The sequence below is a fragment of the Linepithema humile genome, chromosome 1 (genome assembly GCF_040581485.1).
Source record: "Linepithema humile isolate Giens D197 chromosome 1, Lhum_UNIL_v1.0, whole genome shotgun sequence".
Lineage (NCBI taxonomy): Eukaryota > Metazoa > Arthropoda > Insecta > Hymenoptera > Formicidae > Linepithema > Linepithema humile.
The window spans coordinates 44913955-44927716 of record NC_090128.1 but is presented as its reverse complement, the minus strand read 5'-3'; the positions used below and the strand labels follow the sequence as shown (position 1 = coordinate 44927716).

General features: G+C 34.0%; 1 pseudogene; it reads right to left on the bottom strand.

The window, feature by feature from the left end:
* Positions 1-6172: 6172 nt before the first annotated feature.
* Positions 6173-12687, bottom strand: LOC136997641 (arylsulfatase J-like; annotated as a pseudogene).
* Positions 12688-13762: the final 1075 nt, after the last annotated feature.

The following is a 13762-nucleotide window of genomic DNA, read 5'->3' as shown; positions in this document are numbered from 1 at the left end:
ATTAAGATTTATTTTTTCTCCTATATTTTAATTCAGCGCTCGGAATTTATTGCACATTTCGGGCCGATTCCCGAGACGACGCCTTCTGTTTCTCCACTACCGCCCGGTCACCAACCGAGCCGCCGATAGCTCTGGCTCAGGAGCGTTTTATATTAAAAATAGGCTGGATTGTTTAGACATCTCTCAGGAAATCGTAACATTTTCTTTGCTACATAAATAATGTTTATTTTTATTGATAATTAAATATATATATATTATATATATTATGTATTAATGAACAGGAGACTCGGGAGTCGGACCGAAATGTGCAACTGATTCCGAGCGCTGCTTTAATTATAATAAATATTTACATAAATAAATCACATTAAATATTAATAGAATGAATAATATTAAAAACAAGTTTTAATAGAATCAGAAACATATGATTACAACAGAACAGGGCAGAATGTTAAAACAATAAAAATACTGATTTGCTATTGTCAACAAAAAAACAAAAGATTATTTTACAGTTCTGCAATAAAATTTATTTCTGTATTACACAAAATTACAATGATATACAATCACAATTATACTAATTATCGCTTTTAGAGTCTTTTTCAAAAAAAAAATTTTGCACATTTTTGAATAATATTTATCATAAAAACATTAAAAGCAAAGTACCGATTTATACGATTGAGTTTTTTGTGGATGTGTGATTGCAAAAATTTTTAATAGATATTAAATAATATTTTTTTAATCAAAAAAAGCATTATGTAATAATTTACTTGATTATACACTGTTAAAAACAAATGCGAAAAAAAAAAATTGCAAAACGTCTTGAAGATCTTCGATATTTTAGCCACTCGCCTTACTTATTTGCCACACTTACTATTTGGCATTAATCTTCCTCTGTTTCCGACTTGATGGAAAGGAGACGGAACATAATATATTAGCATCTTTCGAATATCTCGAAGCAGAGGCGAACGCGGAGCTCACACGGATACGGTTTTCGCTTGTGCCCTCTTCTCCATGATATCCTTGGTGCTGTCCTACTCGAGTTTGTATCACGTATTACTGATATTGAGTATGAATGTGCATAATCAGTAATTACATCCTAGTCTGATATGTATATGTATAATCGAATTGTTCTATAATTTGATTTGTTATTGACAATGTGTGGGAATGAATAAAAGAACACGCTGTCAAGAAAATATTTATGTAGATGTAGATCTTTCTGATCAACATATCCACTGTACCTTTTAACGATCTTATTATGAGTGATTTTAATTATCAAAGAATGTTACAACTATTAATATTTTTTTATTAACAATTTAATCGGCGAGACTATCATCCAACATGAATTATCGGCTTTTAAATTTTGGACGAAAACTAAATTTTATCTACTTATTTCAAACGGACGCTACACGGAAAGAAATAATTTACTGGCACAGCAAATTTTACGCTGTTATAATAAAAATATAAGCTATCAAAATATTTTGCTACAATAATGTAAATCTTGATATGTTAAAAAATGTTTTTCCATGTTTAAGAAGAAAATGTGAAAAAATTCTTAAATTGCTTTAAACATCAAACTAATATTGTGCACTTCTTTCTTTATTGTTTTATATTCAAGAAAATTCAAATTAATATAAATATTTTATAATAATCGATTGTTATCTCATTTTAGACAACCTAAATTAAAACAGATACTCTATTTTTAGTTTTTTTCCGTATGAAGCATGTAGCTTTAAAATATTGCCTAATATATGCAATAATTTTAGTTTGCACATATCTCAAGCGATTTGATAAAGATAGGTTAGATAAAGATAGGATACGGTAATAACAAAAGTGATGAAGCTCGAAATGTCTACATTTGAAGAAGTGCTGGAGGATAACGGTGGAAACGAAGATTTTTTGCTACATTATGTAAATTTCGGCAGTGGTTAAAACAACAAAGTCATCTTCCTCAAAGTAAATATTTTTAAATTTTAATCGATCAGTTTTATTGATCAATATGCTAATTATCTAAAAATCTAAAAATATAGTATAGTTCAATAATCCTGATATCCATGATTAATAATAAAAAAATCCACAATGTTTTATTTGTTATTTTTTTCATTGAATCTTACGTAATGACAAGCATTATTTCACATTTTACAGATATCTCCGACCAACGATTAAAATTTTTTATTTCTACTGTCAAATTTGATTTCAAAAAAGCCGATTTCACAAAATGTTTAAACATGCTTTACACTTTTCATAATCTTATTCCTGAAATTTACGGTAATCTTGATCTTCTTAGCGATGATATAAAACTATACAACACATACTTGTAAGCAATTAAGTCAATTATAAGGTATTTTTAAATCTCTACATGTAGCTTTGTATATTTTAAATGTAAAAAATATTATTCAAAAATTTTAGTTTTGATTTTATTGTATAAAGTAACAAATATTAACAAATAATTATAAGAATTGCAAAAATTTGTATGCATAATAATTTGAAATCTATTTCTGTACTTGCAGACACATATGAAATCGCAATTTAAGACACTGTTATAACGAGCGTTTATTTTGATTTTTTGACAATAAACTAGTAAACTTGCTGAAACTGCAATAAAAAATTCTTCGTAACATTTGCAGAAGATGTTTGAGAACGCAGTACAAAAAAATTTTGAGCGTGATGATAAGAAATACTTTCACGATAACAGCTTAAAATACACCATTCAACACAGCATTTTTAGTAATTTTATAGATTGCTTGCGAATTGCTGCAACAAGTTGCATAGTCTGATGCAGGCTTTAGTTTGTGTTAAATAAATTTGGAAAAAAAATATTTTCTTAGTTTGTTGCACAAAGGTTACATTATTATTTTCAAATCAGCTATTACAGAATTATTATAATTTTTGTACATTGGTTTCTTTGTTTCTTAAAAATAAACATACCGCATCATCAAACAGAAACACAATGCATACAAATTACGCAATTATACGTTGAATTTTCAAGTATCAACAAGCTGCATCCCGCATGAATAATTATTCTTATTTTTCATTTTATAGTTGAATCCAATTAAAAGATTTGCATAACCTTTTACAGTTAAGATTTAACTTTTCCGAAGATCTGTAATCAATAAATAAAGGGGCAGAAAATGTTGTGTACACGAGATATCCTTGAAGAATCGTGCATGTATATTTACCAATTGTTTAGATTCACAGAAAATGTAATTAAAATATACATATACTGAGAAATATTAAAATCCAAGACTAGAGAGAGAGAGAGAGAGAGAGAGAGAGAGAGAGAGAAAGGGGTGGGAGACAGAGAGGGAGAGAGAGGCAGGAAGGAAGACAAAGAGAGAAAGAGAGAGAGAGAGAGAGAGAGAGAGAGAGAAAGAGAGAAATGTCAAACAATCGAGATCATACAATTGTTAGTGGAATTGTTGTACGGAAGTATCAGTAGAGAAGAGAAGACGAATGTGTATCCTGTCAGAAACATTTACGGATACATTTGCAGAAGTTAAATCAGAATATTTGTTCCCCGATATTTAGTACCTCTTGTAATTCAAAAATTTATGACTAGTTTAAGGTTCGGAGGCAATACAATATAATAGCGTAAGCGGAATACAGTGAATAAAGGATACACATAAGTGATAAAATAATTTATGATCGTAATAATCATATTTTTGCTGCTCGTCAAACGTGCTGTTATGCGAGAAACTTTCACTATCAGTCTCAGCTTCTATTCGCGCCACCGCGCATTGTTGATATTTTACTATAGGAACGCAATACACGGCCAGCATAATTTTCTTGTTTTAAAATATGCCCGCGATGATTTGCATATATTTTAATTTTAAATTCCTAAATACCAGTCCATAACACATACACAGATAACTTTAAGAAGCGCCGAAGACATTTCGATCATCGCCGTCGTCCTTCCATGTTTTACGTCTTGTTTCTTTTGCCCGGCCTTCCTTGTAAAAGCGAAGAATAAAAATAACGAATTTTTTGCGAACAATTCCGCGTCATTAATTATCAAAAAAAGTCATTTATCGTACAGGGTGTTGTATATACATATTGGGCAGTAGTGACATCAATAGTACGACGCGTCGTTAGCAAATGTTAGCAAAAATTGACATCAATAGTACGACGCGTCGTACTATTGACGTCAATTTTTGCTAACATCAACTAGGCACTACCGATTGTCTTTTGTTAAATTCGCATTTATTTTAACGAAAAGAGAAAAACGTGGAGCACAGAGGCTGACAAAGACAATGTAGTATAGCATTCTTTCATTCTGACACTATTTCAAAAGACTGTTGTGTGTCGAAAGACTACAACGAGATATTTTAAGTTAGCAACGCTATTGTTTAAAGAATTAGCAAATAAAACTTTCAACTCGAAGCACGTTCTTAGAAAGACGAATAAGGTATTTAAAATTAACAAAGATATTGACCAATGCTATTCTTTAGACAAGTAACAATCGATTATAATTAAACGCTGAGGCGTTAACCGCATGAGGAAACGATCGGCGGATTGCCTCACAAACAAGCAAAGTAGATCAGCATTCACGGAAAGCAGACGTTGCTAACCTTGATACTGATCTGTATAAAAGAAGGTGACTCGATCGTCACCACGGGTTTTTAAGTTTGATCTAAGCACGAGCTGCACGTCGGTATCGCGAACTCCGAGTTTGTATCTTACGCGATCGTAACGACTGTGAGGAAGCCGTTAAATAAAGTGTACGCGAGTGCTAAGTGAATAAAGATATTTTATTCCTCATTGAACATCGTTCAATAATTATCTCCCTTGGATCAACCCCCTTGGCCCTACACGACGGATCCCGAATCCTGCGTTGGCCCGCGACGAGATCTTTGAGTCACGGGCACGGCGTAACAAGACACACAACGCAAAAGGTAACATTTAGTATCAATGTTTGGATGGAGATTGTGGACAATCAAATTATTGGGCCACATTTTTTTCCCCAAAATGTGAATGTTACGGCAGAAGTATATTCACAATTTCTGGTAGAAACACTGCCAAATTTATTAAATAATGTTTAACTGAATATCCCGCCAGACCAAATTACCTTCCAGCAAGACGGCCATCCAGCTCACACTTCCATTCTCGCTCGTGGTGTTTTAAATCAGCGATTTGCACACAGATGGATAGGCATCCACAGCGATTTCCACGAGTGGCCACCGCGATCACCTGATCTCACAACCATGGATTTTTTTGCATGGGGCTACATTCAAGATCAGATGTATCAGACACTACCACGCAATCGAGAAGAATTAATTAAAAAAATTAGAGCAGCAAGTCGTAACATTACACCTGCCATTTTAGATACAGTGCGACAAAGTTTTATGCGAAGAGTCGCATTGTGTTTAGAAGAGTCTGGCGGATATTTCAAACATCTCTTATAAAAATAATTTTCAATAAATAATTTTCATACAAATATAAAAAGTTGTCGACTGAAATACTTCCTTATACGCTTAATATTTTTATTACGCATCTTCGAAATAAACAATGTTATCTTCTGCCTACATTGGGTGCAAGTAGGTTAAACCGAGTAGAAAAGTCCTTTTTGCGATTTTTGCAATAATTAATGAGAAGTTAATTAAAGAAGATCGGCTAATTTACGTGAGTCTAAGCGCGCGGCAAGAAGAGACAGCCCACTGTTACGTGGTCGCTAGGACGCAAGGATCTAGCGTTACGCACCGCTCGTATGTTGCCGTTGACATTTGTAGAGCGCTTCTCCCAACGCTTCATCGCGCGCCTAGTAACCAAATAACAGTGGGCTGTACCGCCACGGTCTCTTCTCGTCACGCGCTTAAACTCGCGCGAATTGGCAGATATTTTTTAACAAATTCTTCATTAATTTTTGTGAAAATTGCAAAATAGTAGAGGACTCTTCTACTCGGTTTAACCCGCTCTACTTACACCCGAGAAGTAATTCAGCAATTACCGGACACTCTGTATTTAGTTTATAATACCAAAAAATGACAAAAACAATAATGTAATAAACTCGATTAATTATAAAATAACTTGCATAAAATTTTGGCATTTTTGAGGTGAAGAGGATGGCGATTTCTGGTGTTAAAAAACCTATAAGATTAAAATATTCTAGTTCAGACGAGAAATTTTATTTTAGCATGCTAAAATATTGTAATTATTCATTCGTAATTTAAGACTTCAAAAGTGAACATTAATGTGTTCGTTTATTCATTTGTAATACATCGCTAACATGTAGATTACTGAGAAAATATATTTTTCCTTACATTTTTCGTAATTATCTGTTACTGGAGCATTTACATTCTTTCAGCATCGATGCACATAAAAAGGTAAAAAAAAAAAGAATTTACAATATATTTACAATTATATAGATTTCTCTGTAATATAGTGAAAGACAATATTTCTTGAGTGATAAATGAATTAATATAGCAGCGTTCTCAAATAATTCTTATACGGATTATGCGTCACTCAGCGAAGAAACAAACGCAAATTTTTCATATTACTACATTATCAATCAGGCTGCAGCGTTCATCATGACATTAATATAATCTCCAAAATTATTCCAAGTGTGATCCCACAGATTCGGATTGGCCTTACTATCCCACGGAAGATTTCCGGGCAAAATCGCGGTGCTGTTGAATTTCTTCAGCTCGTCCTGCAGCTTTTTAACGATTGTCGGAAATCTTTGAATGCACAAAGAAAATTATATATAGTCGCTTTTTTTTTTTTTTTTTTGTAAATTGAAATAAAATAAGATTATACGATTTCGTGATGCAGTAGAATTTTATCAAAGTTGTATTTGACTCACTGCTTAACGAGATTATTGTCCTCGCAGGGATCCTGAAAGACGTTAAAGAGGCACGGTTCTTGCAGCGGTTTGCACATCGGCAGGCTGTCGTTCCTCGGCGGGCATTTAATTTGTGCGTTTTCGCGCAGCATCCGGACCACTTCTGCAGTAACGCCCAATCCCACACTGGCGACAGCGCGTCCCGCTGCGCTGCTGATTACACCACTCACATCGTAGACCCATTCCCTGCCGGAGGGTCCGTACCATCCGTCCCATATTCCATTATAAGTAGATCCTACGGAGGGAAATTTAATTGTCAGTATTAATGTTATAAAGTAAATCTGAAAGAAGGGAAACAATGTAATCTGCTCTTCTCTCGTAGTTTCCACCCTTAGGAAAATTTACTTTAGACTGGCTTTATTAGTTTTGTTTAGTAACTTTAAAAATTTGAAAAGTTTTTTTAAGTAACTAAAAAATTTTTAAGTTTTGTTTAAGTTATTTCAGAGTTTTCAAAATATCCTTGAGTTTTTGCCTCTTTAGTTATTGAAGACATAAAGTTCATGAAAAGTATCTAAAAATTTATGTGAAGTAACTTAATCGTGGTGTTTAGTAACTTAAAGTTGGCGTAAAAGTAAGTAAAAGTTTGTGTAAAGTAACTTCAAGGCCTCAAAGTTTCTTAAGTTTTGGTCCTTGAAATCATCTAACTGTAAGACTTAAAGTTGTAAATACTGCAATGCTCAGAAAATTAAACGCGGAACACAAATTACTCACATTGCACATTTATTAGCATTAAACAGATGTGTAGCTGACCTGCGGGTTAATTGCAAATTCTTTTTCCTTGTTATTACTTCTGTATTACACATTTGTATTCAGTAATATTAATATTAGGAAAATTTACTATATGAAACGTTAAAATAATAATTTAAAAACACTCTTTCATTTCTTAAAGAAATTTTTTAAAGTTTTTGAAGAGTAAATCCTATTTTAAAGTGTTCAAATTTACTCTTTAAAACTTTTAAAAAGTTCTATAGTAAATCAAAAAGTTTTCATAAGTTATTTTTTTAAGTTTTAAAAAGTAAATTTTCCTAAGGGCAGACTTGGATCGCTAAAAGTGAGAATTCCCGTACCTTGAATGAGTTTCCAGTCGCCGACCGTGATAGCGGACACGCCGTAAATATCATCGATATTATGAAGAACGTTAGTGCGTGGCGATTCGGTATCTTCGCTAAGGGCGTTCCACAGATCCATGCCGTCGATAGATGTTAAATTCGACGGATCACCGCCGGCGGCTGTTAGCAGCGTCGGCAGCCAATCGGTAATGTGTATCATCTGCCTGCTTACTCGACCTGGTCGCACTAATCTGGGTGACCATATCTGCGCCTCTAACTCCACCTGATTATAGTAAAAGTAAGAATAAGTATTTTATTATTGTAAAAAATTACTTACATTTGTGGACAATAAATGCGCCAATTGAAAACTAATCGCGCGGTAATTTTCTTTATTTTAGTTCTCTATTTTAGTGTCGAATTAATAAATGCTTCTGTTTGTCAATGAAGTCTTATAATTTAAAAAATTTTAATAATTATCTAACTTAGAGCTGCACAATTCGCTGAATTTGAGCAATGCTGTACTTGCGAGCATAGTTTTCTGTTTCTTTCCAACAAGTAATTATATTCATCTGACGTTTATTATCAATAGAATCGATTGATTACCTTCCCAAAGAGTATTTTTGACGCCTCTCAGCGGCCAGTTAGACGCGGCATTCAGATTAAATCCGGCGGCGGGTCCACCGTTATCGGATGAGAAGACGATTATACTGTCTCGTAACATGTTTTTCTTATGTAAAGCTTCAACTACTTCGCCCACCGATTGATCAAGCTTACTCAGCATACCTATAAAAATTCCAGAATTACTAATCTGATTACAAGATCTAATTAATTAATACTTTTTATTAACAATCTTGCTTCGTTCCTTTTAACAAAATTTATATCCATTGATTATTCAATATTTCTTCTATCGACAATATCCATTTTATTTGTCAAATCAGTTTTATTTTAATTTTTATTTTTTAGCTTGCTCGCGCTATCGATTACCAGCGAAACGTCTTCGATTATAATTAAAGATGTTATCGAATTTGACGATTTCTTCGTCCGGCGCCGGAAGCGGATTGTACGGGTTTCCAGAGTGTACGGCCGCGTGGGCGAGATAAAGGAACATCGGCCGACTAGAATTGTGCCTGTCGATCAATTTCACCGCCTCCCTCGTAAAAATATCCGTGGAATATTGACCATGCAAATCCCAGGCCGGCTCCATACCTCGTCTCATGTCCAAGCCCCAATAAGGCTGCAGAAAATTTTGAATTTTGTATTGCCTGCATCTATAATGAATATAATGCGACCCCATTCATATAACATGCGTTATAAAATAATTCTTTTTACATAATACTTTTTGTTTAATATATTAATTGTCAGTTGCAGCAATAGGAAATATTCAAATCATTCAAATGTTTTAACTTTTAATTTTTTTTTTTTAGTTTTTATCCAGTTTGTTTTATCCTTTTTTATATATTTCATATCTTCAATTCTCATCAAAATTCATCGACCAGATTAAATTAATTAATTATGCAATCAGAAAGATTAGTATTGTATTGAATTAAATTCTATATTTATTTATATATTCCCAGGTAGAAATCTGGTCTAGGAGAAAGCCTGGCCCTGGATATTTTTCCCCGAGTATAGCTTGGATCCGGGAAATCTAGCTTGGACCAATGTATAATGAAACGACCGGCATGGACGGATCCTTTATCTAAAATGTACCCAGGCCCAGGCTTGTTTCCGCAGTTTTTCCTAGAAATTATCCTGGAATCCCGCCTAGAGCCCTTATTTTACCCGGGTTTTCTCCTGGATTGTTCGATAATAATAATAATAATAATAACTTATAATATTAATAAATAAATATTTCCTCCTTATATATTTTATTGGCGGTTTTTTTTATCTTTATTACTGTTAGATCGCGAATACTTGTTTTTTATCAAGTCACTTTCGTCAGACGTGTCACTTTCAATTTTGATGTTTACTATTTTTGTTTCTAATTTTTTCCTCGCCCGATATTTTCGCTTCCTCAACAATAGACGAGAAACCGCTAATATGCGATCACACATTTTGTACGTTTCAAACCGGTTTTTCTTTTATTTCGAACCGTAAAACTCTTTGATATGCTGTAAGGTGTTACTATTTTGAGCCGTAAAATATTTAACAAACGTTAAAATAATCTGAAAGTTCAGAATAAAAATACTGCTTTTTCCCTGATCGAACCCGCGACCAGATCTCGGAAAAAATATAGATAGATATTTTTTAATTAAAACCTGGGAAAAATCGTGGAAAATTTATAGCGAAAAGCCAAGATTTTCGCCGTCCGGATTTTCCAAGCTAATATTTCCCATACGGGGCCCGTATATATTCAGGGCAGATCGAGGGAAATTTCTACCTGGGTTTGCTCACATTTTCAACGGCTGTATGATCGTAATAGTCGTGATGACCTGTCCAGAAACCAGTGTGGGTGTCGAATCCTCTGTAAGTCGGAGTATACTCCTTTTTGTAGAATCCTAAGTGCCATTTGCCGACGATGTGCGTGCTATATCCAAGTTCTCGTAAATACTGCGGCAAGATCTTTTCGCGTAGTGGTAATCCTCTAGGCTCGGCACCTTTGAGAACCTGAATTATTCATAAAATTCCAGTTTAAAAGATACATAAAAGTAGCATAAAAGTTTCTTCTTTTATAATAAGAAATTAAAAAATTGGCACTTTGTTAGCATCTTATTAGTTAAATTAATATTTACAAAGACAAATAATCTAACATTTTGCTTTTTAAAAAAAATTTATCAAACTTTAAAAAAATATGTATTTTTTTATAATATACATTTAATAAACATTTATTACATTTTTAATATCTTAATGATATTTAATATCCTATGAGTTAAAAAATTGCTGAAAAAAGCATTATTCAATTAATACTATTAAGTAACAATAATGAAAGCATATTGATTTTACGTCATTTTCATCTGCTTTGTGTACGCATTTGCAATGCGGAACGTGTGAATAAAGTAGTAAAGTCTACCCAGTATGATAATTTCCAATTGAACTATCCAGGTCAACGCGTCAAAAGTGCGAGTGCATAATATCCCCTTTTGTATGCCGCTGCAAGCCGAACAACAACGTTTCCGCTAACTGATAGCTCTCAATTGCATCAATCCATTGACAGGTGTAACGGCAGTTGAAATAATTTGACGATATCTGATGCGCTATCACAATTTCAGAAAGTAACATTTAAAAAAATAAACAGATTCAGATTTCTTTAATAAAATGATCTAGTCGCAAAATATATTCGTTTTAGGACTGTCAGAAACCGCGGTTATTATTCGCCGTTTGTGTCGTCCGCGTCTCTTCTGCGTTTTTATTATGTGCTTGAACTCTTAATAGGGTGAGATGTACCGCGAGACTTTTAGCACTTACGCCATGCTGCATTCCAGTATGAATGGGATATTTGCCGGTCATCAGAGCGCTTCTGGATGGCGTGCAGATCGGAGTGACATAATATCTATCGAGCAGCAGTCCAGAATACGCCAGAGCATCGATATTCGGCGTTGGGATTTGGCCGGAACCATGAAAGCCGACGTCATTCCATCCCTGATAAGAGTAAGAACGAATTGAAACGATCCTGTTGAGCTTTGTAATTTTATTTAACATTAAATTGGCTCACTGCACTTTTTCTTTTTAGAAAATAGTACAACAAAAGTACGCATATGCTATATTTATGTAATTAATAAATCGTTTTTGTATTCAAACTTTATGATATCCCCAAAATACGAACGCTCATACTGTTCTCCAGTGATTCCATTCCGAGTAATAGTTCCGGAAATCTTCGTTTATTAAAGTGTTTACCTTTTGTCTCACGGCTTTCTGGATGTTGTTTAACGTTCCGTGATGCCGATCTTTTTATAGCCTGCAGTTAGAGAGTTTTGAACAGGGAAAACAGTTCGAATGAAATGCGCGACATCCACCCTACAATTTGAAGATTAGGTTTTTTTCTTTTTTCAAAGATAAATCTTCAGTTAGAAGATCGACGTCATGGGACATTAGATAACATCCAGAAAGTCGAGTTCGCAAACTGTAAATATTTTAATAGATAAAAACTTTCAGAATTATATTAGCAAGAATGATAAAACTGCGCGTAGTGCATTCCTAAAGTTCATAGTTTAAAAGAGATTATATATAATATATAAAAATCTCAACACATAAATTTTTAAAAAGCATTCTCATTATTTTTTACACAGACCTCGCGTGTATTTAAATATTATAAAAAATCTGTATCGATTAGAATAAATCGTAGAAGATTAGTTAAAATAATACATTTTGTTCAGTAATAAACTAATAATATAAAACTAACGAATACTAATAAAAAATGCTAAGCTCATTCTTTACGCAATCTTCACTTATCTTTAGCACATTTGTATATAGTGGCATACTTTTCTAGCATCGTCTAGAAATGAAAAAGACTTTTTTCGAAACATTTATTTTATCAACTTACTTTTATCAACTATTTCTCAAAGCTCGAACATAATTTATCGCAAAAGCACGAAAAGAAACTTGCCAAATCGTCCGCCAGAATAAAAATAATGTGCGGTTGCTTCGCTGCAGTCGCGTGAGTCGTCACGAGCAGCGGGATCAGAAAGAGCGATGTCCACCGCGCGGTTCCCAGTGGATGGTGCATCGTGCTCGCTCCTTCTGGACCAGCGTGTTGAGTTCCCCGTGGAACCGGTTCCCGGTTCGTCCACGAGAATACAAGACGGACTCTACGCAGCGACCGGTTGTACAAAACTATCTCCTCTACTCGGTCCTCTTCCGAGCCGTCTGTTTCCGCGTGCGAATAGTGGGGAGCCACCTCCCACCTTGAGGAGTCATCTTCGTTCATCTCGCGTTCGCCGCGACGATTTTCTCGCCGTTTATCGCACGTCTCGCGCGGCTAAGTGGCAACATTATCTATTAATTAAAATTGCATGGTACTGCACGATACGTCGCATTTTGCATTCTTTTTTTTTATAGAATTACGTCCGATGCGTAGATTACGCACAGAGATTCTTGGACCGTGCTCGAATCTCGAATTCTTTCACTGATTCACGTATTGAATTCATCGATTTAATGCTATTTACAAAAATTAAGATAAATAATTATTAATATATTTTACTGTTCAAAAGTTATTATTAATTTAAGGATTTTATGATACAAAATATATAAATATTTTTTAATAAAAACGTATGATGTTTATGTAATGTATAAAATATATGTAAGAAATCTCAGTAGAAAATTGACGTTTGCTCAATACATTTCTGTTCTTACAGAAACGTTTCACAACTACGGACGTAATAACATCTTTTCGCATTAACAGAGTAGAACTGTTGCACGATGCTTCCATTTAGGCTGGTGAGATTTTATCATGTTATTATGCTCGTAATTTATGGAACATAACATTAGATGTGTAATTAGTTCCCTCGAAATACCATGGCGCGTTATCTTCTTCTATCTACACATAAAAGTGTATTGGAATGTGAAAGCGTAGAAGCGTCTTAATGTGCGCGAATCGCGCTTGCCATCAAATCGTAAAAGAATAATGGAACTACTAATAGTGTAGGGCTCGTAGAACAAAGCGTAACGAGGGGACATAACAATTATATATCGGGCAGGCAAAAAGATTATTTAAAAAGTGTCGCTGAATTCTGCTATATATGTATGCAAATGTGACGGAGAGAAGGAAGTTTCTTTAATGCGCTGTTACGAAATGGAGAACATTGAGAAATATATCTACAAATTGTGTACGCAATCTTCTTCATCTCTCTAAATCTTGCATCTTTAATTTCCTACAGAATATATAATGACATACACATTAGATACCGCTATTAGCAGTTTAATGTATTACAAATCAGACTACATTAGC